The 26344-nt window shown below is 36.9% G+C and overlaps 1 long non-coding RNA gene across 2 annotated transcripts in view; it reads left to right on the top strand.

Moving 5' to 3' along the window:
• The window catches only part of LOC120240994, a 111344-nt gene that overhangs the window by 32734 nt on the left and 52266 nt on the right, over positions 1–26344 (top strand). The window contains exon 2 of one of the 2 annotated variants that reach the window (XR_005530803.1): positions 3001–3142. The exons of the other annotated variant lie outside the window; for it this stretch is intronic. This is a non-coding gene — a long non-coding RNA (uncharacterized LOC120240994). The remainder of the gene's footprint in view (positions 1–3000; positions 3143–26344) is intronic. 2 annotated transcript variants of the gene reach the window in all.

Raw genomic sequence — 26344 nt, forward strand, 5'->3', positions numbered from 1 at the left:
ACTTGTTACCTAATAGAGATATAACTAAACTTTAAATGTGTTCTATTTATGCAATGTACTTGAGGCAATTTCTTGATTAAAATAAATGAACATATCAACCTATCTCAGTATATATGTTTGTCACAAATATGAGTAAAAAATAAGATATATTGTAATACTACTTATGTAAAATTTAAAACAGAAACAATAGTATATATTTTTAATGTATATATACATATGTAATACAATTACAAAAATATTCATGAGAATGATATACACCAAGTTCAGGATAGTAGATGATGAATGGAGGAGGGTTGGGATTTTACTGTGTCCTTAACTTTTATTTAAAATAAACTTTGTATAAAGGATATTATATTATTTACTTTGAAGTTACTTCATAATTAAACCTCTTAATTAAACAAAAAGAAACGAGACTAGACTATGCCTTGAATTTTCCATGAATTATCTTCTCTTGGCCTCGATCATATTTTATAAAACTTAATACACCATTACTATTTTCCATGTCCTCCACTGTCATTTTAGTCCTAAAATAGTTTCTTCTAGACACAGCACAGTAGATAAAGGCTGTGGCCTAAAAGAAGGAATTGGCTTTAAATTTCAACTTTTTATAATCCTAGATGAATCTGTTTACTTCACTGAATCTTAGATTTCTCATCTGCAAAATAATGAGTTTGTCCTATGTTATGGGCTGAATTGCTTTTCCTCAAAACTCATAGGTTGAAACTCTAAGCCACAGTACCTCAGGATGTGATTATATTTGGATGTGGGCCTTTAAAGAGATGATTAAGTTAAAATGAGACCATTAGGCTGCATCCTAATCCATTCCGACTGGTATCCTTATGAGCAGAGGAAATTTGGACACACAGAGACACCAGGGATGCGTGAGTACTGAAAAAAAGACCATATGAAGGACACAGCAAGAAGGTGGCCATCTGTAAGCTAAGGAGAGAGGTCTCAGAAGAGAACAAACCTGCCAACACGTTGATCTTGGCTCTTTAGCCTCCAGAACAGTAAGAAATTAAATTTCTGTTATTTTAGTAGCCTTGTCTGTGGCGTTTTGTTATGGCAGCGCTAACAATGTAATACAGTAATATTAATAATATCACTGCTAATGTCTTTTCCAGACCTAAATTTCTAGTGTTGTTTTTAGAAGATGGCTTCTTTCTTTTCTGATAGTCGAAGTGGGTACAGATAATGCTGATAAACTTGGAGTGGTCCTAATATTGCTTGTCTGTCCTCCTCTGCCTCTAGATATTTGCTACGAATTGGTAGAATCTCACTAGTTAACAGTGTAGCATCCTACTATACACAAGAAAACTTTACCCCCTCAGCTTTTGTGTATACTTCTTCATTACTGTGTTTGGTGTTTCAACTAGAATCAGTGAATGAGGATTGAAGTGTGGATTTTTCTGACCTTTATCTTTTTTTATGATCATCATTGGTAAAATACTGTTGAGTCTTTATAAGTAAATTCTTAATCTCACCAGTTTATTTGTACACTTAGAGTCTCTTCATGTTTCCAGTGCCTTTATTATCAGATCCTTTACATAATTATGATAAATCATAAAAATCTCAATGCATTTGGTTTTATGGTAGGTTAAATGACATTTTGGTTTTATTGTAGGTTAAATAATATTTTCTGGGTGCAAAAGAAGCATATATTGCATATCTTCATGATGGCACAAAGTATGGTAACTAAGGCTTCCCAGAGAAATTATTGATTCTAGAACTGGAGTAGGAATTACACAAGATGAGTCTGGACTACTCTGTAGTGCCAGAAAATAAGGAAATATTTGCTCACAAATAAACAAAATCCATATAGATGGGAGTGTGTCAAAGGGAAACAGAAGCCAACTAAAAGAGCTCTTCATGGCCAAAACTGAAGCAATTTAAGCAATAAAATAAAGTAGTATTGGATTATAATCCAAAGTATAAAATAAATATTCATGAGTCCTGTCTTAATGATATCTTTGTAACAGATGATTGAATAAATAGATAACGGTAGGAGAGGGAACAAATTTATGTATAAGGACTCCAAATAATTGATATAGATACTATGCCCTCAGGGAGAAGCACAACTCCTCACTTCTTAAGCATGGGCTGTACATAGTGACTTCTTTCCAAACAAGAGAATATGGAAACAGGTGGGAAGAGTAACTTTATAATGGAGAAGCCTATTAAACACTAACTCAGGTGGTTAATATCAACAGCAATAGTCATACATTATGGTGATATTATGTACCCTTGATATGCTGTGAGGAAAATGGCACTTTAATGCCATGATATTCTTTCTCCCAAAATCCATAAACACGGTATAATCATAAGAAACATATCAGACAAATTCCTGCCAGGGGAGATACTGCAAAACTCCTGACCAGTACTACTTAAAGCTGTCTTGATTATCAAGCAAAAACAAAGTCTAAGAAACTGTCACAGGCAACAGGAGCCTAAAGAAACATCACAGCTAAATGTAATGTGGCATTCTGGATAGACTCCTGGAACTAAAAAGGGTTATTAGGTATTGATCCATTAATTATAACAAATGTACTATACTAAAGTAAGGTAATAATAAAAGGAGAAGCTGGGTCCGGGAACTCTGTACAGTATCTTCTTCATTTTTCTGTAAATCTAAATCTGTTTTTTTTTAAGGCTATTTAAAAACAAACAAATAAACAAAATCAAACTTCAAACCTAAATCAAACATTTATGACAACATTTTGAGCTGAGCACTGATGATAATATTGGAAAAAAGTGTCTCAAAAACCTTGTATTGTAATTAGCTTTCCAGAATAAAATTAATTTGAGTTTTATCTTAAAAAAAAAAATAGCTTAGGATTAGGAAGTCTGTCCTGGTTCCTGATACATCACAAAGCTTTTTTTCCTAAAACAGTAACATTTGGGAAAATATGATTTAGTAAGACATTTCATTTTTTATTACTTTTCAGCTTTGAAATTTGCCTTTACAAATATGATATAATTATCATAAATCCTCACTTGCAGATCAGGAAACCAGTACCAAGGTATGCTCAAGCTTACAAAATTAACAGGACCGAATGGAGACCAGAACCCAATTTTCAGGTTCCTAGCTGAAGATATGGTGTTGCAGTGATCTTCAAATACTTTTTTGGCATGTGCTTATCAGGTAATTATTTTGAGAATCACCCACAAGTATATGTTTGTATCTTTATGAATCATATGCATGTACTGATAAATTAATTTTGAGTAAAGTATAAATCATACTCCAAACTAAGTATGAAGATGATTCAATAACAAAGGCATATACATTAAATTTCTATATTTTCCTATATCCCAGGTGACTGTTCAGCCTTGTTTATAAAGTACTGCTGAATACTAGTGTTGCGATTATTTATTGCTGTGTAACAAACCATGTCAGAACAACAATTTGTGGGTTAAAAATATTCACATTTTATTATGTTGCCTGGTTCTAGGGTTGACTGGGCTCAGTGGTTTCCACCCAGGGCATCTCTCATGGTTGCAGTCAAATATTGATGGGCCAGAATCACCTGGCAGCTTTGCTCGTTCCTCTATTGTGCCTACGCTGGGAAGATGCCAACAGCTGAGGCTCCTCATACCATCTCTGTCTCTCTGTTCTCCCTTTGTTTCTCTGCAGCACGGTGTCTTCAGGGTAGTTGGAGGTCATCCATGGAGGGTCAGAGCTCCAGGGCCACATTCCAAGAGAGAGCCAAGTGTTGTTTTATCTCTTTTTATGACCTAGACCTATGACAAAATTCATGCAGGGACGCTGTTGAGTCTGTTAACAGTCACCAAAGTCAGTGGATTTCCAAGGGGAGGGGACTTAGACTTTACAACTTTTAATGAGAATAATATCAAAGAATTTGCTGACATGCTTTAAAATTATCAAAACCAGGGGCTCCTGGGTGGCTCAGTTTGTTAAGTGTCTGACTTTGGCTCAGGTCATGATCTCATGGTTCGTGGGTTCGAGCCCCACATTGGCTCTGTGCTGACAGCTCAGAGCCTGGAGCCTGATTCAGATTCTGAGTCTCTCTCTCTCTCTCTCTGCCCTTCCCCTGCTTGCATTCTGTCTCCCTCTCAAAAATAAATATTAAAAATTTTTTTAAAATAATAAAATTATCAAAGCAAGTGGCAGAACTCTGGTAATTTTACTTTATGAGGTAAAGCCTACCTAAGAATCTACTGGTTTGAATAAAGAATCTAGGTATCACCCCATTCTTCTGACAGCTGCCTTATTGTGGTCATTTCACAAATAATTCTACTGATACTCTCCTCTTCTATAATTCCTTAAAGAGGAAAAGTACTCATTCTGACTCCTCAGAACTCTTTCTCTCTCATCTTCATCTACAGCGGCTTCCCAGGAACTTTTCCCCATCAGCCCAAAGCTGTCTCCACCCTTCAGTGGGGATAGGAGTTTTACAGTAAAGACTACTGATATTGTTTTTGTTTTGTTTTGTTTGTTTTGTTTTGTTTTGTTTTTGTACTTTGCTCTTTCATCAAGCTTTAACATAAATGGCTGGCATCACTAATTATTCTACTGAGCACTTTTTGACTCCTTGTTTTTCAGGATACTTGAGATATGTATATATATATACACTAGTCTCTGGATTGCACTTGCTTTCTTCAAGACCAGTGACAAATTAAGAATATAGTTATTAATGCCATTGTCATCTTGCTTCCCAGACAATTCTGCCTCAAATATTCCTCCTCCTAAATGAAAACAAACAAAATATAACTTTTCGAAGCATAGCATGTGCACCTCTTTTTCGGGTGGATGCTAAAGACACCATTTCTGTTTCTTCTGTTGTCCCTTTAAACCACTCAGTTAAAAGTGGTTCTACTTTTTTACCCAATTTGATGTCTTGGACTTACCACTTTTCTATTTTTTTCTGATTATTAAAAATGCTGACCACTTTCAAACTTCATTTATAGCTATATAACCCCTCTCAGTTCTGGCGTGCTACTGCCTGGAAGCCACAATGTGGAGGAGGTAAGGACTTTGTCACTAGCGTTTTTTTTTTTTTTTTCTCTTTCCCTGCTTTGAGTTTTACTGCCTCCTGCTCCAGATGTCTCTGGCTCTGTGGAAGTAGTGGGAAGGAAAGGAAGAGGAATATACAGGTATCTTTCACTTTTCAAGTTTCAGGACATCAGTATCCTTATCTTCTTCCTGTTCACTTTACTGTTCTCATTCTCAATTCTTCCTGACCCGTTTCCAAATTCCAGTTGAGTAATTTATAAAATGAAGGGTTTAAGGAAGTAGAACTTCAGGCCATGTGGATATGGTGCTTCTCTAAGCACCTGGAGGTTTAGATAGACCTGAGGCTGGGAAGAAGCACAGGGTAAGTGAGTTTTGATCACTGAAATATTAGGTTCTTGCAAATGAGAATGATACTGGATCAAGAGAAAAGATCGTGGAATATGAGAATTCATAGTTACCAAGTTTTATAAGGTAACTAAACTTAATTTAATGAGGGACAAAATGTTTTTTCATACAATTAGACACAAGGTTTAAATGCAAATTATCCAGGAAAAATTACAACAATAAAAGTCATTCATACTATGGGCACCTGGGTAACTCATTCATTTAAGCATCTGACTCTTGATTTCTGCTCAGGTCATGATCCCAGGGTTGTGGAATTGATCCCCACATTAGGCTCTGCACTGTCAGTGCAGAAATGTGGATTCTATCTTTCTCCCTTTGCCCCCCTACCCCCCTTGCACATGCTCTCAAAGAAAATGTGTGTGTGTATACATACATACATACATCTATATATATACATCTATATATACATAAAATTCATACTGAAGTGTAAATGGTTAATATAAAAGCAGTCTTTAACATGATGGTAGGAGAAAAAGGTCACTACACTTCTGATGGGCAGTAAAGGACAGCACCTAACATCTAGATGGAAAATGGCACAAAGATGTTTAAGGAGACCAAGACTTGCTTATTTTTTTCTTTAACCACAACTGCCTTTGGGTAAGTAAAAGCTTTTTCTGAGACATGTGACATTTTATATGGGCCATGTTTCAAATGCTGTCTCAAAGTACACAGAGAAGGACTTAAAAGGGACAGGGGGAGCCACATTTCTTGTGGACAGTAATTCGGATTCTGAAGAATACATACAGTTGCTCAGCAACACTGCTGGCTTGAGAGATGAGGTCTTGGGAATTACCAAAGAAGTGCTTTGAAGATAATAGAACTTTACAGTGTTCCATTGCCTGTAGGAGAACACCAACAGGGCAGATGGCTTTCTCTTGAAAAGGAGTAAGCCTAACACCTAACAATGAAGGAACTGAGGCTTTGGTGTTGTTTAAAGGAAACACACAAAAGTACACACATACACACAAATTCCTGTCGCCGTTCACGTCACTTCAGATTGACACTACTTACTTTTATTTGAGTATTTTTGTTTTTGTTTTATTGTTGTTGTTGTTTTGGTTGTTTTGTTTTTTTTAGCTTTCGTGGCATTGGTAAATGAATGTCACCTGGGAGATCAAATCTTCATAGCAGGAGGAAAGCAGAAACAGGAAGCAACTATGTGGAAAATTCAGGGAGATTTGTTACCTCTGCATATATTAGCATAGGCATGTCTTTCTAGAAGCTGCTAAGGAACTGACCCAAAGCTAAGAAACTGCTTTTGAAATTACTCTTGAAGCAAAAATAAACGATTGGGACCTCATCAAGATTAAAAGCTTCTGTACAGCAAAGGAAACAACCCACAAAACTAATAGGCAACCAACGGAATGGGAAAAGATAGTTGCAAATAACATATCAGATAAAGGGTTAATATCCAAAATCTATAAGGAACTCACCAAACTCCACACCCTAAAAACAAACAACCCAGTAAAGAAATGGACAGAAGATATGAACAGACACTTCTCCAAAGAGGACATCCAGATGGCCAACAGACACATGAAACGATGCTCAGCATCCCTCCTCATCAGGGAAATACAAATCAGAACCACACGGAGATACCACCTCATGCCAGCAAGAGTGGCTAAAATGAGCAAATCAGAGAACTCGAGATGCTGGTGAGGATGTGGAGAAATGGGCACCCTCCTACACTATTGGTGGGAATGTAAACTGGTGCAGCCCCTCTGGAAAACAGTGTGGAGGTTCCTCAGGAAACTAATAATAGAACTCCCCTGTGACCCAGCAATAGCACTGCTAGGAATTTACCCAAGGGATACAGGAGTGCTGATGCATAGGGGCACATGGACCCCAATGTTCATAGCAGCACTCTCCACAATAGCCAAAACATGGAAAGAGCCTAAGTGTACATCAACAGAAAAAAGGATCAAGAAGATGTGGTATATATATACCATGGAATACTACATGGCAATGAGAAACAATGAAATCTGGCCATGTGTAGCAACATGGATGGACCTTGAGGGTGTTATGCTGAGCGAAATAAGTCAGGCAGAGAAGGACAAATATCATATGTTTGCACGTATAGGAGGATTAGGAGGAACTTAACAGAGGACCATGGGGGAGAAGAAAGGGGGAAATAGTGGGGGAAGGGAGAGAGGCAAACCATGAGAGACTCTTGAATGCTGACAAAAACTGAGGACTGATGGATGTGGGGGGGAAGGGGGATGGGCACAGAGGGGGGCACTTGTGGGGATGAGCACTGGGTGTTATATGGAAACCAACTTGACAATAAACTATTTGTAAAAAAAGAAAGAAAGAAAGAAATTATCTTGAAATATTCATTCTTTACCTTGGTTTCTTTCACTTGGTTTTTTTCGTGATTATTGACTCTTATTTGCCATTTCCAAATTTTTTTATGTTTTCTTTCTTTTTTTTAAATTTTTTTAAAATGTTTTCTTAATTTATTTTTGAAAGAGAGATAGAGACAGCATGAGCAGGGGAAGGTCAGAGAGAGAGGGAGACACAATCTGAAACAGGCTCCAGGCTCTGAGCTAGCTGTTAGCACGGAGCCCAACGCGGGGCTCGAACCCACGAGCCGTGAAATCATGACCTGAGCCGAAGTCGGATGCTTAACCGACTGAGCCACCCAGGTGCCCCTTTATTTGCCATTTCATAAAACAATCTCAAAAATTGTCATTTGACTTTGTAACCCTTTTCAGCTTTGAGCCCATGCCTCTTCTATTACTTACATTACAAATAGGCTGAATTTTAGTCTGTCACCACACACAAAATTTAAGGGACATTGTCTTTTGTGCTCACTCATCTCCTTTGTCAGCACTACTTTTGGTGATTCTGTTGCTTCCATCTGCTCTGGCCTCTATATCCTGGCACCATTTCCATCTTGGCTGCCGTTCTCAAGTAGCCTTTCTTTTTTCCACTGGCATCCATACACTTTGGCACAAGGTGAGAATGTTTACATTTGATTTGTGGATCCCGAGATACAATTTCGAAGCAAACTGATAGTGGTGAAAGTGGCAAGTGAAATTATTTGGAGCTCTGTCTTATGCCCCTTTTAACAAACACACCTTAAACATCCTCATCCTCCTACTAGATTGAAGGGAAAACCCTCCTCACTATTTCTTTGTCTGGATGTGACTTGTAGTTATCTAAAAAGATGATGAGATTGTCATTCTTCATTTAAGATAAGACTACAGCTGTAAGAATGGAAAAGAACTAGAAAATTGTTATAGTGTATTAACAAATCAATCATTTGGAATAAATGCCCAAGATGATAAGTAGGAGGTCTTTTAGAATCATCCAGATAATGTTTTCAAGATTCCACTTCTCGTTATGATGACTTGGCCTCTCACATTACATCTGTTTGAAACTACTACCAAACTAAACAGACATGAAGATGATTACAGTAGAGTAAAACAAATTCTTTGTGGTACAATTGTCACATGTTTTACTAAAATCAGTACAGGTAGAATTATGCTGATGAATTTATTATGCTGATAGTATATAAGATAGAGTAAGTCTTATTAAGACAGAAATTTGTCAGGCATTGTGCTTTCTTAGTTTTTGCTTCATTTGGACAACAGAATAGTGATTTTCATAGCTGGCGAAAGTCTACCTGATCTGGGTAGCTATCTAAAAAGATAACTGTGGGTATACTTTAATATTTTATGAGGTAATAAAAATATTTTTTGTATGATTAACTGAATCCACACTTTCTATAAACATAGCTTTTGTTACAACACAAAATTTTTAAACCACTCAGCACTTTTCACTATTAAAAATTTTCCTTAACCTTCTTCCATCCCCCTTCAACTCTACTTCACTGTAAAATTATTTTGTGACTATATCCTTTCAGATTTTTTCTACAATGACTTCCTTTTTATTCTTTGAAGACTTTTCTTCTGGAAACAGTACCAGATGGATGTTGGCCTCTTGGGAATTTTCTCTATGTCTCTAAGTGGTTTTTTCCTGTTTTTAAACTTTATACATTTTTGATGTGTTCTGGGAAAATTTGTCGATTTTGACTCCCAACTCACTGATTTGTTTTTGTAACAATGGCTATTTAGTATATATATCAAGGTTTGTTGTTCTTTAATTTCAGCAAATATATATTACTTCTTTTTCATAATTTTCTGTCCCTACTGCCTAAATGAAATACCTTCCTGTATCACTTTAAGGATAATTACATTTTATTTTTTTTAATATAAGTTATTGTAAAATTGGCTAACATACAGGATGTACAGTGTGCTCTTGGTTTTGTGGGTAGATTCCCATGATTCATCGCTTACATACAACACCCAGTGCTCATCCCAACAAGTGCGCTCCTTGATGCCCTTCACCCATTTTTTTCCTCTCTTTCCCCACCGCCCCATCAAACCTCAGTTTGTTCTTTGTATTTAAGAGTCTCTTATGGTTTGCCTCTCTCTCTGTTTAAACGTAACTGTTTTCCTCCTCCACTTCCCCCATAGTCTTCTGTTAAGTTTCTCAAATTCCACATATGAGTGAAAACATAAGATATCTGTCTTTCTCTGACTGACTTATTTCACTTAGCATAATACCCTCCAGTTCCATCCACATTGATGCAAATAGCATGATTTCACCTTTTCTCATTTAAGTATCTTTTCTGATTGCAGAAGTAGTTATTTTTACTCACTTATTAATTCCTTCTTCATTTCTCTCCCTCATGGTGTTGGTTTTCATCAAAACTCATCTGTATAGTTCAGAAATCCAACGGTTGGTAGCTGACCTGGGAGGAAGGGTGGAATCATCTCCCGAAGAGATGGGAATAATGTCTCAGCAGCTCGTCTTCTGGCCCTAACATCTGCCAAATATTCCCTGGTGTCAACACCTTTTCAGGTTACATGTCTCTTTGACCCAAGCACTGCTCACTCCTGGAGACAAACCCTACTATAATGTCAGGGCATGAGACATAGGAGCCAAGGGTTGCAGAGTCAGCCAGTTTCTGTGCTCTCCTTGCAGTAACCAATTAAGCCTGTCAATAGAACCATACTTTGCATAATAGTTGAAAGATTGCTTTTAGCACTTAACAATATATTCAGGACATATTTCCTGGTTATCCACCTCATTGTTTTTAATAAATGCACAGTATTCCATTGTATAGACATGTTATGATTTGTTTAACTACCCCCTTATGGATTTTAAAGTTGTTTCCAGTGTTCTGCTATTGTAAACAAAAATTTGACTGGTATTCTTTTCATTATTTTCAAAGAATAGATTCTTAGAAGTATGAAAGTATGATTGCTGGGTCATAGAATGCGCTCATTTTTAATGATGTGTACTCTCATTAACAACATTGAAGAGTATCTGCTTCTCCACTTTTAAATCAACTTAATCTTTTTAATTTTGTCAAGCTGATACATGAAGAATGGTATCTGACTTATTTTGACTTGTATTGGCTCCGTTATAAAATTTTTCTTTTTTTTTTTTTTTAAATTTTTTTTTTTAATGTTTTATTTATTTCTAGGAGAGAGAGAGACAGCGTGAGCAGGGGAGGGTCAGAGAGAGAGGGAGTCACAGACTGAAACAGGCTCCAGGCTCTGAGCTGGCAGTCAGCACAGAGCCTGACGCGGGGCCCGAACCCACGAACCGCGAGATCATGACCTAAGCGAAAGTCGGACGCTTAACCGACTAAGCCACCCAGGCGCCCCAAAATTTTTCTTCTATATTTCCTTCTAACTTGATTACAGTTTTGTTGTTTTCACATTTACGTCTTAAATGATCTGTCATTTATTATGGTAAAAATGTGGTATAAGAATTCAACTATTCTTTTTCATATGTGTCAATACCACTTATTGAATAAAACTTCCTTTCCCCACTCATGTGAAATGCCAAATTTATCAAATTTATCATATATAGATTCTAATATGTACTTGCATTGTTTCTGAACTTCATTCTAGTTTGGTTATTAATTTCTCTATTCTTAAATTCTATTCTTTGTATTAGACTTTATATTTATGACAAGGAAGTGCATATTATTATCTGCTGGGCCACATCTCTTCTCATTTTTTTTTTCAAAAATTTCTTAGCTTGTGTATCCACTTATCAGATTTTAAAAGGAACTAAAAGATCAAGCTTCTGTTTGGAATATCATTGCACTTATCAGATAATATATATTATTATTAGCTAATAATAATGTATATATATATAAAATCTAATAATATAAATCCTTTATATCTGAATGCAGTTAAGTCTTCTCATCTGGGAAAATCATATATTTCTTCCTGTATGTCCTTGAGTAAGTCTGTATATGTTTCTTCTCATAGTTTTCATATCTTTTTTCAAACTATAACATTACCAATTTTTGTTGCTAATATATATTTGTTCTTTTTCTCCATTTTCTTTTTAATTTTATTTTTTTCCATAAAGAAAACCTATTGGCATATTTTCTTATATAGGTCCACTTTATTGAACTCACTTATTCTCAAATTACTTTAACAAAATAAGCCGAAAACAAAATGGAAAGACAACCTACTGAATGGGAGAAAATATTTATATATCATATATCCGATAAAGGGGTTAAGATTCAAAATATATAAAGAACTCATTTCAACTTGATAACAAAAACACCCCAAATAATCCAATTAAAACATGGGCAGAGGTTTTTGTTTGTAATCCAATTAAAACATCTGAACAGATGTTTTTCTTTTTTTTTCTTTTTTTAATAGTTTATTGTAAAGTTGATTTCCATATAACACCCAGTGCTCATCCCCACAAGTGCTCTCCTCCGTGCCCATCACCACTCTTCCCCTCCTCCCCACCCCCATCAGCCCTCAGTTTGTTCTCAGCATTTAAGAGTCTCTCATGGTTTGCCTCCTTCCCTCTCCCCCACTATTTTTTCCCTTCTCCCCCATGGTCCTCTGTTAAGTTCCATCTATACATACAAACATATGTATCCTCCTATACATACAAACATACGGTATCTGTCCTTCTCTGCCTGACTTCTTTTGCTCAGCATAATACCCTCAAGTTCCATCCACGTTGCTACACATGGCCAGATTTCATTCTTTCTCATTGCCATGTAGTATTCCATTGTACAGATAAACCACATCTTCTTGATCCATTTGTCAGTTGATGGACACTTATGCTCTTTCCATGTGTTGGCTATTGTTGAGAGTGCTGCTCTGAACATTGGGGTACATGTGCCCCTAGGCATCAGCACTCATGTATCCCTTGGGTAAATTCCCAGCAGTGCTATTACTGTGTCATAGGGGAGTTCTATTGTGAATTTTTTGAGGAAGCTCCACACTGTTTTCCAGAGGGGCTGCACCAGTTTACATTCCCACCAACAGTGTAGGAGGGTGCCCATTTCTCCACATCCTTGCCAGAATCTAGAGTCCTCTGATTTGCTCATTTAGCCACTCTGACCGGTGTGAGGTGGTATCTCAGTGTAGTTTTGATTTGTATTTCCCTGATGAGGAGGGATGCTGAGCATCATTTCATGTGTCTGTTGGCCATGAACAGATGTTTTTCTAAAGAAGACATACAGATCACCAATAAGTACACAAAAAGGTGTTCAACACCCCTAGTTATCAGGGAAATGCAAGTCAAAATCACAATGAGATATCCCATCACAACTGTTAGAATGGCTATTATCAAAAATATAAGAAATAACAAGTGTTTACCAGGATGTGGAGAAATGGAAACCCTTTTGCACTGTTGATAGGAATGTAAACTGGTGCAGCCACCACGGAAACCTATATGGGGGTTGCTCAAAAAATTAAAAATTGAGCTACCGTATGATCTAGCAAATCTACTTCTGGGTATTTATCTGAAGGTAAATGAAAGCACTAACTTGAAAGCATATATGCAACCCCATGTCTACTGCAGTATTATTTGCAGTAGCCAAGACATAGAAACAACTTAAGTGTCCATCTGTGGATGAATGCATGGAACAAATTTGGCATATGTGTACAATGAAATATTATTCATCCATAAAGAAGTATGAAATCTTGCCATTTGTGACAGCATGAATGGACCTAGAAAGTATTATGCCAAGTGAAATAAGTCACATAAAGACTAATATTATATAATTTCACTGATATGTGGAATCTAAAAAAATTACAAATTCAAACTTAAAAATATTAAGAACAGATTTGTGGTTGCTGGGGTGGGTGAAATATGTGAAGGTCATCAAAAAGCACAAACTTCAGTTAAAAATAAAAAAGTCCTGGAGATATAATGTACAGCATGGTAGGTATAGTTAAAATAGTATATTTTACATTTGAAATTTGCTAAGAGGGTAGATCTTAAAATTTCTTATCACCAGAAAACAAAATTAACTGTGTAATGATGGTTGTCAACTAGACTTACTGTAGTGATCATTTTGAAATATATATATATGATATATATATATATTATGTATATATATATATAAAGTCATTATGCTGTACCCTTGAAACTAATATAATGGTTTATGTCAATTATATCTCAACTTAAAAAAAATTAGTCCAACAGCTGTGAGGATTATTGATTAGAGAAGAAAGAATGTAGTTGTTCAAACAGGAAGGACACAACATAAAAGACTTTCATATAGAGAACAAACAGAGGGTTGCTAGAGGGGTAGTGGGAGAGGGATGGTCTAAATGGGTAAAGGGCCTTAAGGAATCTACTCCTGAAATCATTGTTTCACTATATGTATGCTAACTAACTTGGATGTAAATTAAGCAATTAAAAAAAAAGAAAAAGAAGAACAATGTAGTTGTTACAGTAACCCACACCAGAGACAGTGGTGACCTTCAGTAAAATCATTGTATTGGTGATAGAGAGAAATAGATCACAATTAAAGTTAAAATGTAGAACTGCAGTAATTCCTTTGTTTTGCTACCACCATGCAATCAGTCATGAAAACTTAGAGGCTCCAACTTTTACTTTCTCAGATATGACATCCTATTTCTCATAAAAATAATAGTAGTAGTAATAATAATAAACATTGAGTTATTTCTTTTGGATTCCCTAAGCATAAAATTATATCGTCTATGAATAATAATAGTTTCTTTCTCTTCTTTTACACAATTTAATTAGCAAACTCTTCTGAAACTCATTGCATGAACTATACTCTCCAAACTATTGGTGACCTTCAGTTATATTTGTATTACTCTTGGCTTTATTGGGGATGATTTTAGTACGTCACCTTTTAATGTTTTCTGTTGGTTTCTTTTATATATATATAATATATATATTTAATATATAATATATATATTATATATATTTTTTAAGTTATCTCTACATCCAACTCAAACTCAAACTTAAAATCCTGAAAATTAAGAATCACACGCTCTACCGACTAAGCCAGCCAGGCACCTCTTTTCTGTTGGTTTCTAGTAAATACTACTTATGTTTAGGAAATTATCTTTTCTATTTTTACATTAGAAGGATTTTTTAAAAATGAGGAAAATCTGCCACTTTTTATCAAGTTTTCTCTTTAAAAGACTGGTAATAATCCTATATCCTCTGAGGAAATTCATCTGGCCTGATCTGGATTCTTTCTCTGGACCTGGTGTGTCTCTGGTCCCATGTGATCTGCAGTAAAACATCTGCTGCTTACATTTTTATCATTACCTTTTATTTTATGTATATATATTTAATGAGCGCATAATGTACTGAATCTTTCTCAACCAATTTCTTTCCAAAATCTCACCAAATGCTCTCTGTGGCCAGATGATGCTGTGACTCTTTTCTCATGTCTCCATCTTTCATTTGGATCCATGTTCTGTCTTTGGCAACTAACCCTGTTTTCTCTGTGGTAGGAGCAACCTCAATGGCAACAGGAGTAGGGGAGATTTTACATCCTCTCTGGCAAGAATAAACACTTCCTGCCTGGAATCCAAAATGAAAATAAATTGCCCACTGTGCAAAAACATGGAAGTCATGATACTCCTGATGAAACATCTTTAAATAGTCTCCCAGCAGTCATGGTTTTGGGTGTTATTATTTACACTACCATAGGGGTCACATTTCCATGAGATTTTGAATAATTTAGCAATAAAATACAAATAACTTATTCTGTAATGTCTATCTTTATTTTTTGCACTGTTTATACTTCAGCATTTTATTAGCTCTGAGGGATGGTGTCCAGTTTATTTGCATCTTTATTTTTACCATTCATGGAAAAAGAAGGAAAGGAAGTGTCTTGGGCATATCAAACAAGTTGGCATTGTGAATGATTACAATTATAATCCTTAAACTAATTCTTAAAAATGGGATTTTTTTTTGTGCTCAAATGAAACTAGATAATTAACATGTTGCTGTGTATTTTCTTTTGTAACAGTAGGTCATACCAGTAAGAAATTTAATTGTATTTTATCCTTTGCCTGCTATGCAAAATGGTTCTAAATTTTCTATCTTCCCTTGACCTTTTACCATGCTAGTTGTTTTGTTTTTCTCATATCTAAGATTGCCCCATTCTCTCAACACTTCTTATTTACTAAACTTTTTAATTTGATTGCTGTTCTCTGAATTTTTTTTCCAGTTTCATGATGTGTTTTAACAAAGAAAACTAAGAACTTGAATGCTGAGTGCTTTTAATTGCCACGTAGGGAAGAACAATCATTTGTTTTTACATGTAATACTCTTATTAACAACAGTTCCAATTCAGTGTTTATTTTTCTGGCGAGCATATTTATTATTGACTCATCCTTTTTTCTTTTGTTATAACCTTTAGGGCAATACATAATGAACAGGAAATGAAACTTAAATCATAGGGCAGAGACTGGGGGTCACAAGAAGGTGGTATGATGGTTTTTCAAAATTAGCTTAGCATTTGTTATATTTGCTAGGCAAACAAACGTTGGGTATTAAATCAACAATATATTGACAATTATACACAATTCAAATGCCACTCTGTCTCTACTAGACTTTGGTGGTGATGCAAATAAGATCACATTAAACATTCTTACTGCTGATGTTATCATAATTTTGACTTAGTTCCTACAGATTGTTTTCAATTTTTTATCTTTACATTTTGAAATAATTACTTTGTGTTATTTCATTTTTATTGTAGATATGAGTTCATACTTCCTGACCATAAATATAAATTCAAGGGTATTTGGTGGCACTTTCCAGTTTGGAGAAAGCTTTCATGCATGTGTTCTCATTTGATCCTGTAGCCTTATGGGCAGACAGGAAATGGATTCTTGGTTTCATTTTACAGATGGAAAGTCAAAGCCTAGATTACTTAAGAAGCTGTCTAATGAGCTAGCAAATGTGAATAATCACATGAATACCTGTTAGAAGACCTGGGGTTAGTGTATAAGTCCATTGACTCCTGGTCAATTCATAGTTTAAGTACACAACTCTATAAAAAATGTTTAACTATTCCTTTAACTTTGTTTCATCGAGCTTAGACTACTATGCCCACAATGTATCAATGGTAGGACTCAAATGCAGATGGAATGAATATGGTCATAGAAGTTAGGAAGGAAAGAATAAAGAAAGTCAGTCCAGGAAGGAGCTAGAGAGAATAATTGCATATAAATTGTCCCTGGGAGCTGATGGAGCTGTTGTCAAATGTCACCAACCTAAATTTAATTTTTAAATCTATCTGACCCATTTAGTATGGACAATATAAATTGTGCAAATGAGGGCATATATGAACATCTATTGCTTGTATAACTAATATTCCCAGTTTGTGTGTGTGTGTGTGTGTGTGTGAGTGTGTGTGTGTTTGTGACTTGTTTGTGTTCGTTGTAACAAAATTAATCACTGCTATAAGTCTTTTACTCCAAACCTCAGACCTCAAAAATCACAGCTCTTTCTCAGAGGCCTAACACTTACCTTGCTGCCACCACAAGAGTTGTTCCATACCCTGGAGCCGCAAGGGCGTTGTTCTTCTGTAACCGAGTTCTTGCCATGTGGCTTCATTTCTAGATGAAAGACCACCCAGACTCTCTCCCCTGTAGCCTTTCAACTTAAGTTTGTTGGTACAAATGTTGCAAACCTGAGACCAAAAGAAAGTCATAACTTATATTAGGTATCAGTCTTTTTTTTTTTTTTAAGTTTATTTATTTATTTTGAGAGAGAGAGGGAAAAAATTAGATAGAGAGAGAGGTGAGAGGAGCAGAAAGACAGTGGGGCTCAATCCCATAAACTGAGTGAGGTCATACCCTGAGCAGAAATCAAAGAGTTGGACACCCAACTGACTGAGCCACCCAGGCAAACCCTATTAGGTATCATTCTTACTAAAAGTGTCTATAGATCTAGTAAAGAAGGTACAACCACAGAGATTTCCTAGAGGTAAGTACGAACTGCAATAATAGAAACTCTAAATGTTTTAACTTTTCTTTCATTTCTGTTTAACTTCTGAACCTATGATGATTCCATCAGAATGTTCCAGAATTGTGAATGTACCTAATTCATTTCGTTAGTTCTAGTATTCTAGCTTTGAGTAAGTTATAATTACGGACACTTTAGTATAAGGCAGAGACTTGTGCTCCCCGTGCAATTCTGGCTTTCGTTTCTGGCTCACTGCCACTCTCTCCTGTGGCAAAGACCCAGAAGCCTGGGAACAGAAGAAATACACTATCAGTTCTCATCACACTGACCTGGCTTTTTGCCACTTTCAGCTGAGAGCACCTGAAAAATAACAACCAGCTTAGCTGCCAGTTTATTGACCCAGGGAAAAGGCAAAAACCAAATGGGCATAGTATTCCTGGATTTAAACTGAATTCAGTTCAATCCATCACATATTTTTGAAAGCACATTCTGTGACTGGAACAAAGCACACAGAAATGAACATGGGTTTGCTTCAGACGAGGCAGGTGCTTACAATATATTGTGATTAGGGAACTTTCAGTTGTATGTACAGATAAGTGGTACTGTCTCACTCTTACCCCAATGAGAGGATCACTTATCCATCCACATTAGACCTCACAGCCCCTTTGTTATGTCAGAACGTGGCATGAGACTCTAAATGCTCCCTGCAGCTCTACAGAGGGCACTAGAACAACCAGTAGGTTGTGGTGGACTGATCTAACAGTCTTGCACTCTTGGAGTGGCTGGCAGCCAGTGACATTAAAGGTATTAAAGGTCTAACCTTCTTAGGTTTTGGATTGGCAGGAGACCATTTTACTAGTTAGTAGAAAACCCACTAATACAAAGACTTTTTAAAAATATCAATAGCAAACTTGCATTAGAAGCTGTCATGGTAACAAGCCATCTTTGTAGACCAGGGAACACAGTAAGTAGAATGAAAAGTTGTTGAGATAATATTGTAGTATTGAACTACATCAAGGATAATGGCATTGATTCACTCCAGAAGGATATTGTAAATAATGAGCAATTAATTGTTGCAGAAACTTTGAAAATAAATCAATGGAAATCAGGAAGACAGATCTGGGTGACCCAATGAGTCTGTTCAGTTTTTCAGAAAGTCCTCCTCCTGAGTCCTCTGTGGTCAGGGCTAATGGTATATTTGCAGTTCCTTCTGTCAGAAGCCTTGAGAAATTTTATCACACTATTGTGACTTGAATGTGGGCTTTTCTAAAGTACCTATGCCTCCTTCTTTGCTCATTACTAAAACCTTAAAAACAACAAGGCTGACAAGTAGAAAGACACCTATGGAAAAAAGTGACCCCTTAATGCTTATTTTATTTGGGAAAACAATCAGAGGTCTCCAGTGATGGGGTGGGGTAGTCTATCAGTTTGGAAGAGTGACCAGGAAAGATCTATTTTTCTGTCTCCTGCATAGCACTTTCGCAATTTGCATTTTCCTTTTCTTAAGATGCAAATAGCACTCATTGGCTTCTCTGACCCGCCATCTCTCCTGTCATTCCTGCAGTCATGTTGAGAAAATGACATCTTTACAAAAGGTCAAGTATTTGTCATATGTAAGAAAACTCTCTCAGAATTATGATCTCAAGATACAGAGGCAAAAAGTTAGGTTACTAAAATCTTTCAATTGGGTTTATCTGTTTGAATTATGAGGAATGCACCCACTCTATGAATGCTTTGGATTACTTACCAGGAGGTCTTGAATGACAGTTTTCATCCTGCAGCTATCATCTCTTTGATTCCCTACTGCCTTCAGAACTAACCAGTTCTCCCCCTGCTTTGGGTGGTTTTTAGGATGTGGTAAAGTTATGAGGCAGTCATTCCAAACAAGTGAAAAATAATAGTAACCTTAAGAGATATGTGCATCTAATGGAAGTGTTCAGAATTAACCAAATGATCACCCCTCAATATTCTTCAGCTTTCTGCAAGTATGTACTCACTTTCTGGGCAATTCTTTTTTAAAAAATAAAATGACTGCGAATCATTTTAAACTGCTTATTTATTATATCTATCTTTGTGATAATAACAGCTTACAAACAAGGAATGCTTCCTGTGTGCACCTGATATGAATTCTTATTTCATGCTCGCCGAGAGCCTGTATGGTAGATCCTTTTATTTTATCACCTCATTTTACTAGTAAGTTGGCCATCCCTTCACCCCCTACTTACATCATCAGCCCTATTGATTCTCTCCCCAGGATACAACTTGAACAGTCTACTTAGCACCATATCCAGGGTCAACTTGCTAGTTCAAGATACTATCATCCCTCACTTAGCCTCCTGCAGTAACGGTTCTCTTTTCTATTCTGGCTCCCATCCAATCTACGTAGTAGCCACAAGTACCTTCTTAAAATGCATATTGAGTCACGTTGTTTCTCCCTGTAAAATCGTGATCTGTGAAGGTCTATGGAAGCCAGTCCACCATCTCCTAGCTATTCTGACCCCACCCCCTTCTCCAGCCTCATCTTTTACCACCTTGCCCTTGCTCATGCCACTCTAGGCTCATGATGGTCTTTCTTTTCTGGAAGCTGCACACTTGTCTCACCTTCACATGAGCTGTTTGCACCCAAGCTGCCTGAAACATTCCCTCAGAATTTGCCTGCCTACTCCTACTACTCATTTAGGTTTCTGCTGAAACATCGCTTCTCAAAATTTCCTCAACTCATCCCTCTAAACTAGGTTTTTCACTCTGTCTCATAGCAGCTTTCTATATATCTGTATCTCTTTATCTCTGCTATATCTACTGTCTTTTCATCCATGTGGATAGATTTTTGTCTCAGATCCTTGCTGATATAATCCTAGACCTGCCATAATTTTACCCTCTAAGTCCAAAAATCACTTAACATTTTTTTAATTTATTTTTTTTCACTTAACATTTTTTTAAAACAAAAGCAAAACATTTTAGTCACTTCCAAAGATTTGGAGACCAAAAGAAGGAGCAGCATGCTATAGTTCAATAACATTTTATTCCAAAATCCTGATCTGCAAAATTCTGTGGGAATTTTTCTTAAAACCTCTCTTTATCCCTCCTCACCTTGACTTCACCGTCACACAGGATCCAACCAATACAGGTGCATTAGAATTCCCACCACCAATTCCCTGAGACAATCACACTTATATTCTCCATTCAAAATGCATAGCAATTATTTCTGGTCTAGCTCCTATCCACTAATCTCCACAGGTTATACCTTGGTCTACACAGACAACCCAGCCACTAGAATGGTTTCAAAAACTGTGGGGAAGGGCGTGTGGGTGGCTCAGTTTGTTAAATGTCTGATTTTGGCTCAGGTCATGATCTCTAGGTTTGTGAGTTCGAGTGGGACTCTGTTGTCAATGTAGAGCCCACTTTGGAATTTTTGTACCCCTATCTCTCTGCTCCTGCCCCACTTTCTTTCTCTCTCTTTCTCAAAAACAAACAACTAAAAAATAAAAGCTGTGGGGGATATATGTAACTTAATGGGGTTTTGTTACATTAATTTTTGTGATTTTTTTAAAGTTTATTTATTTTGAGAGGGACAAAGACAGCATGAGTGGGACAGTGCCAGAAAGAGGGAGAGAGAGAGAATCCCAAGCAGGCTTTGCACTGTCATCACAAAGCCTGGTGTGGGGCTCAAACCCATGAACTTGAGATCATGACCTGAGATGAAATCATGAGTTGGAAGCTTAATCAACTAAGCCAACCAGGCACCCCTCTGCGATTTTGTTTTAAATGCCTGTATCCTTACTAGACTAAGTTCCGTGATAGCAGAGACCATGACTATTATATTTGTAGTTAACACCTTCTGCACCTAGCACAGTGCCTGACTAATGAAAACCACTAAATAATAGTTCTTCAATGAATTGAATAACTTTCACGAGATCACACAGTAGCAAGTAGTGGAGCCAAAATTTGAATCTAGATATCTGCCTGATTCAAAAGGCCATGTTTGAACACACACACACACACACACACACACCACAAAGCACTGAAATCCATGATTGATGCAATTGTGCAACATGCATGCAAATGGATGTATGGTCTTATACATGCCTGATTTGTTTTTGTCAATCAAGGGCTTGAATAATATATTTTTTGTGGTTGTTCTCTCTTGTGATATGGCTTGAAATGCATCGATGCTTAAGAGATGTAAACACTAGAGGCCATTATGAGACCTTGTAGATATGGTTCTAACTTGTGTTTTTCCTAAAAGGGAACTACTGATCATTTATCATTCTACCACCTGCCTCCTCTTATCACATTTTCACAATCTAGAGTGTGAAAAGAAATCCCAAGCTTCATAAGACATAATAACACCCAGTGCAGTTGCTCTTTCAAAGAATTGAATGGCAATTCCCTGCCATAGCAAGAGAAGATTTAAAGATACAGACGTAGGGGCGCCTGGGTGGCTTAGTCGGTTAAGTTTCCCACTTTCGCTTAGGTCATGATCTCGCAGTTCGAGGGTTCGAGCCCCGCATCGGGCTCTATGCTGACTGCCAGCTCAGAGCCTAGAGCCTATTTCAGAGTCTGTGACTCCCTCTCTCTTTGACCCTCCCCTGCTCATTGCTGTCTCTCTCTCTCTCTCTCTCTCTCTCTCCTAGAAATAAAATAAAACATTTAAAAAATTAAAAAAAAATAAAGATACAGATGTATGCAAACTCTTTGGGAACCTGTTACATGACCTCTAAGGTTTGTGGGCGATCATACTCTCAGAACGATCGGCGAGAGAACCATAAGAGGATAACAACAGGTGGCAATGCCCTGGGCTCCCTACTGCAGGGAAGGGTGCCCTAGAAGGAGAGCTCTCGGTGTGGTTTCTGCATGGCCCAATATATCAACAGCCAGAGAAAGTAGAGTCATTTTTTTAAAATTAGCTTTTATTCTCAAGTTATCAATGATAACTCATTTATTTATTCATATGTTTATTCATGATGATTCCCGGCATCATTTACTAAATCACAAGTAATCCCATTCTAAATTACACTTGTATGAGAATTTACTGTTTCTCATTTTGGTTATAAATGTAATATAATTTAGATTATTTGGAAAGTATTGGAAAAAGGTAAAGATTATTTTTAAAAAATTTTCAAATTCATGGATAAATACAATTTTGATATGTATATGTGTTAAACAACATATGCATTTCCATCCTTGTGTACATTCCTACTATAAGTTATGAAAAAAAAGAACTGGGACTATCGTCTTTTATAGAACAAAGAAGAAAATTTTAGAATATCAAGGCAAAAAAGTGTCACATGCCTTTTATCCCATGCCAAGTGCAATGTTCAGTCTTCATACAGAAATCACCTGGACTCTCCCAATCTTTCATTGAATGGGTAGAATTTTCACTGGTGGAGTGGTGCTCTTCCCCAAAGCTGGGTCTCTTCACTTGGTGGTGGAGGGCAAGTCAGAGGGGTCGTGCTTACAGTTGAACATCATTGGGACTACCAGGCTAGTGTCCAGTAGAAAGAGGGGCTATTACAATTCTTTGTTACTTTCCCCAAAATCAAGATTGTGAGCCCATTTATGAAATCAAGTTATAAAATTCACTTTTGCCATTATTTTGCAGTGACAAGATTCTCGCTTATTCATTCAAAGATAATATACTTACTGATCAGAACAAACAAGAAGGATTTGCAAACAAAGGGGATTTTAAGCAATCAGTATAAAGATGCTACTCATATTCTTAGTGCAGGAATGTAGGTTATATTCCCAAAAATTTGTCATTGCTTTGTCAGATTTTGCTTATGACAAGCCCTCTTTCTTTTACCTTGATAAAATAAAGACACAAGAAATGCACATAATAATTGTAAAGAATATTTTATAAAATTTAATTCTTATGGCATAGCTAAGATTACATAGTATATTATCTGCTTGGACTGTCATAACAAAGTACTACAGACAGTGTGGCTTGAATAACAGAAATCTTCTCACAGCTCTGGAGGCTAGAAGTGCAAGATTGTGCAAGAGGTGTTGACAGGGTCTGTTTATTCGGAGGCCTTTTTCCTTGTCTCATGGACGGCTTTGTTCATTCTGTGTCTTCGCGGGGTCTTTCCTTTGTACATGTGTTCTAATCTCTTCTGTGTTCTAATCTCTTCTTATATAGACACCAGGAAGAGTAGATTAAGTTTCACCCTAATGGCCTCACTTTAACTTAATTACCCCTTTAAAGATCCTACCTCCAAATACAGTCACATATGACTTCATGATTTTTGGGAAGAGAACACATGATTTGGGGGGGAGGGAACATAATTCTGCCCATAACACATAGGTAGTGAATTGAGAGTCTGGGGCTTAAGGTGCACCTGGGTGGCTCAGTCAGTTAAGCATCTGACTTCAGGTCAGGTCAAGATCTCTCAGCTCTTGTGTTCAAGCTCCACGTCAGGGTGTGTGCTGACAGCTCGGAGCCTGGAACCTGCTTCAGATTCTGTGTCTCTCTCTGTTTCTCTGCTCCTCCCCCACTCGTTCTCTCTCTCTCTCCCTCTCTCTCTCTCTCTCAAAAGTAAATAAACATTAAAAAACAGGGCCTGGGACTTAAACAATGGTTTTTCTGACTCCAAAGTCCAGAATTTTTACCGTACCCTCTGTGTCATTAATTCTCTTCTCCACTAACTTTATTCCATCTCATTAATCAGTTCTACTTCCCACCATCACAAGGTGCTGCTTTTTTGCTAGTAAGATTTTGAAGAAATTAAAATCCCTCTCTTGAGAAGATGGAGTGGGTGAGCTGTGAGTGAAAGAGGCAGCAGTCAGCAAATGAAATGCTTGAAATACAGTTTAGGGAGATCAGACAATTATTATCTGAAAACAAACATTTATTAAATGAATGTGAATTATTTGCAAATAATTAGGAGATTAATTGGAAGTATTCTCAATTAGTGGGGACTAGTTTAAGAAGAAAATAATAAAAAATCACCAGGTGTACCTAGTCATTGTTTTATTTGTTCTTCAATATAACCCTGTTAGGTGAACAGAGTTCCTTTATTTTTATCATTATAAAGAATAAGGAGTTGAAGCTCAAAGAGTTTGTGTAACTTGCCCAAGTGGTAGAACTAGGACTCCAACCCACTTCTTTTGATTCCAAGTACAGTGATCTTTTGCTTGTACTAGCTGCCTCCCTATTCAGTGTACCCACAGGATGCTGTGTGAAGTTCTGGTAGGTAATCTGTAGATTCGCCACAGGATATGCTCTCAAAGAACTTCCTTTGTGAAAGATCAAACTATCATACTCCTCACCATATCCGCTCTACCCTACCCCTGAAGCCCATGGGCACACAGATAGATATGCATACCCAAACTCAGAAAGTCTTATTTTATGGAAATGAATTTTCTAAAAATGGACCTTACCTGGAGGGGAGTGGACAACTAACTGGTACACAGTATCGATGGAGAAGTTCACAAGTTCACACCTGCCCTCAAATGTTTCCACCAGTCTGCAAAGAAGCCACACATACTCTTCTTAACTGATTTTAACACCTCATCTAGAAGAAGAGCTAAAATTAGTTGTTTCTTTTTTTAAAGGGGCTCAACTGTCACTATCCCAGTGTTTTTCATTAGTGAGTTCTGAAATCAATTTTGGGGATCAAGGCCATCATTTTAAATTATAAAGTGCAATAGAAACATATCAGAGTGTACTGCATGAAATTAGAGGAAATATTTCATGAAACTTTTGTTTCCATTTTTTTCTCTATGTGTGTGCAAGCCCACATACGAAACTCTTAAGAAAAATGTTATCTTGTGATGGATGGCAGTGAAAAAAAGGTTGAGAAACAATCAGTTTTTAAACAAATTTTTATACTTTCTTTAATTTTTTTTTAAATTTTCAATGTTTATTTTGTTTTTGAGAGAGGGAGACACAGAGTGTGAGTAAGGGAGGGGCAGAGAGAGAGGGAGATACAGCATCTGAAACAGGTTCCAGGCTTTGAGCTGTCAGCACGGAGCCAGACATGGGGCTTGAACTCATGAACTGTGAGATCATGACCTGAGCTGAAGTCGGCCGCTCAACCGACTGAACCGCCCAGGCATCCCATACTTTCTTTAAAAATTTTTTAATGTTTATTCATTATTGAGAGACAGAGTGTGAGCAGGGGACAGGCAGAGAGAGAGGGAGACACAGAAGCTGAAGCTGACTCCAGGCTCTGAGCTGTCAGCACAGAGCCCAACGTGGGACTCGAATTCATGAACGGTGAGATTGTGAGATCATGACCTGAGCTGAAGTCTACGCTTACCCAACTGAACCACTCAGGTGCGCCAGCTTTTTATACTTTTTGAATTGAGTATTCTTTTGATAATATGATAAAAGCTATGGTCTCTCTCCCAAAATAAATGCACACAACTAGAGAGTTCTTCTTGGCCCTTTGCTTCCATACTTCCATATTTAACCTTAAGAAGCTTAGCATTAAGATCCTATCCTAAAGAGACTGAGAAAATTTATTCAATATTTTGTTATTAACTCTTTATGGAATAAAATAAAGCTGAGGATATAGAGTGTTCAAGCCATACCACAGTAGCTCCACCAAGTTTAAGTTCTAAAGGGGGAGAAAGACAATTAACAGCTAAATGAATGAGGTGCTTTCAAATCAGGTTAAGTGTTATAAAGAAATTGCGCGTGGGGGGAGGGGGATAGGAACCGGTGAGGAGATGAGATAGATTAAGGAAGGCAGTTTGTTTTGGGTTGGGCATCAGAGAATGAGT

The sequence above is a fragment of the Hyaena hyaena genome, unplaced genomic scaffold (genome assembly GCF_003009895.1).
Source record: "Hyaena hyaena isolate Hyena2069 unplaced genomic scaffold, ASM300989v1 scaffold_272, whole genome shotgun sequence".
NCBI classification, from domain to species: Eukaryota; Metazoa; Chordata; class Mammalia; order Carnivora; family Hyaenidae; genus Hyaena; species Hyaena hyaena.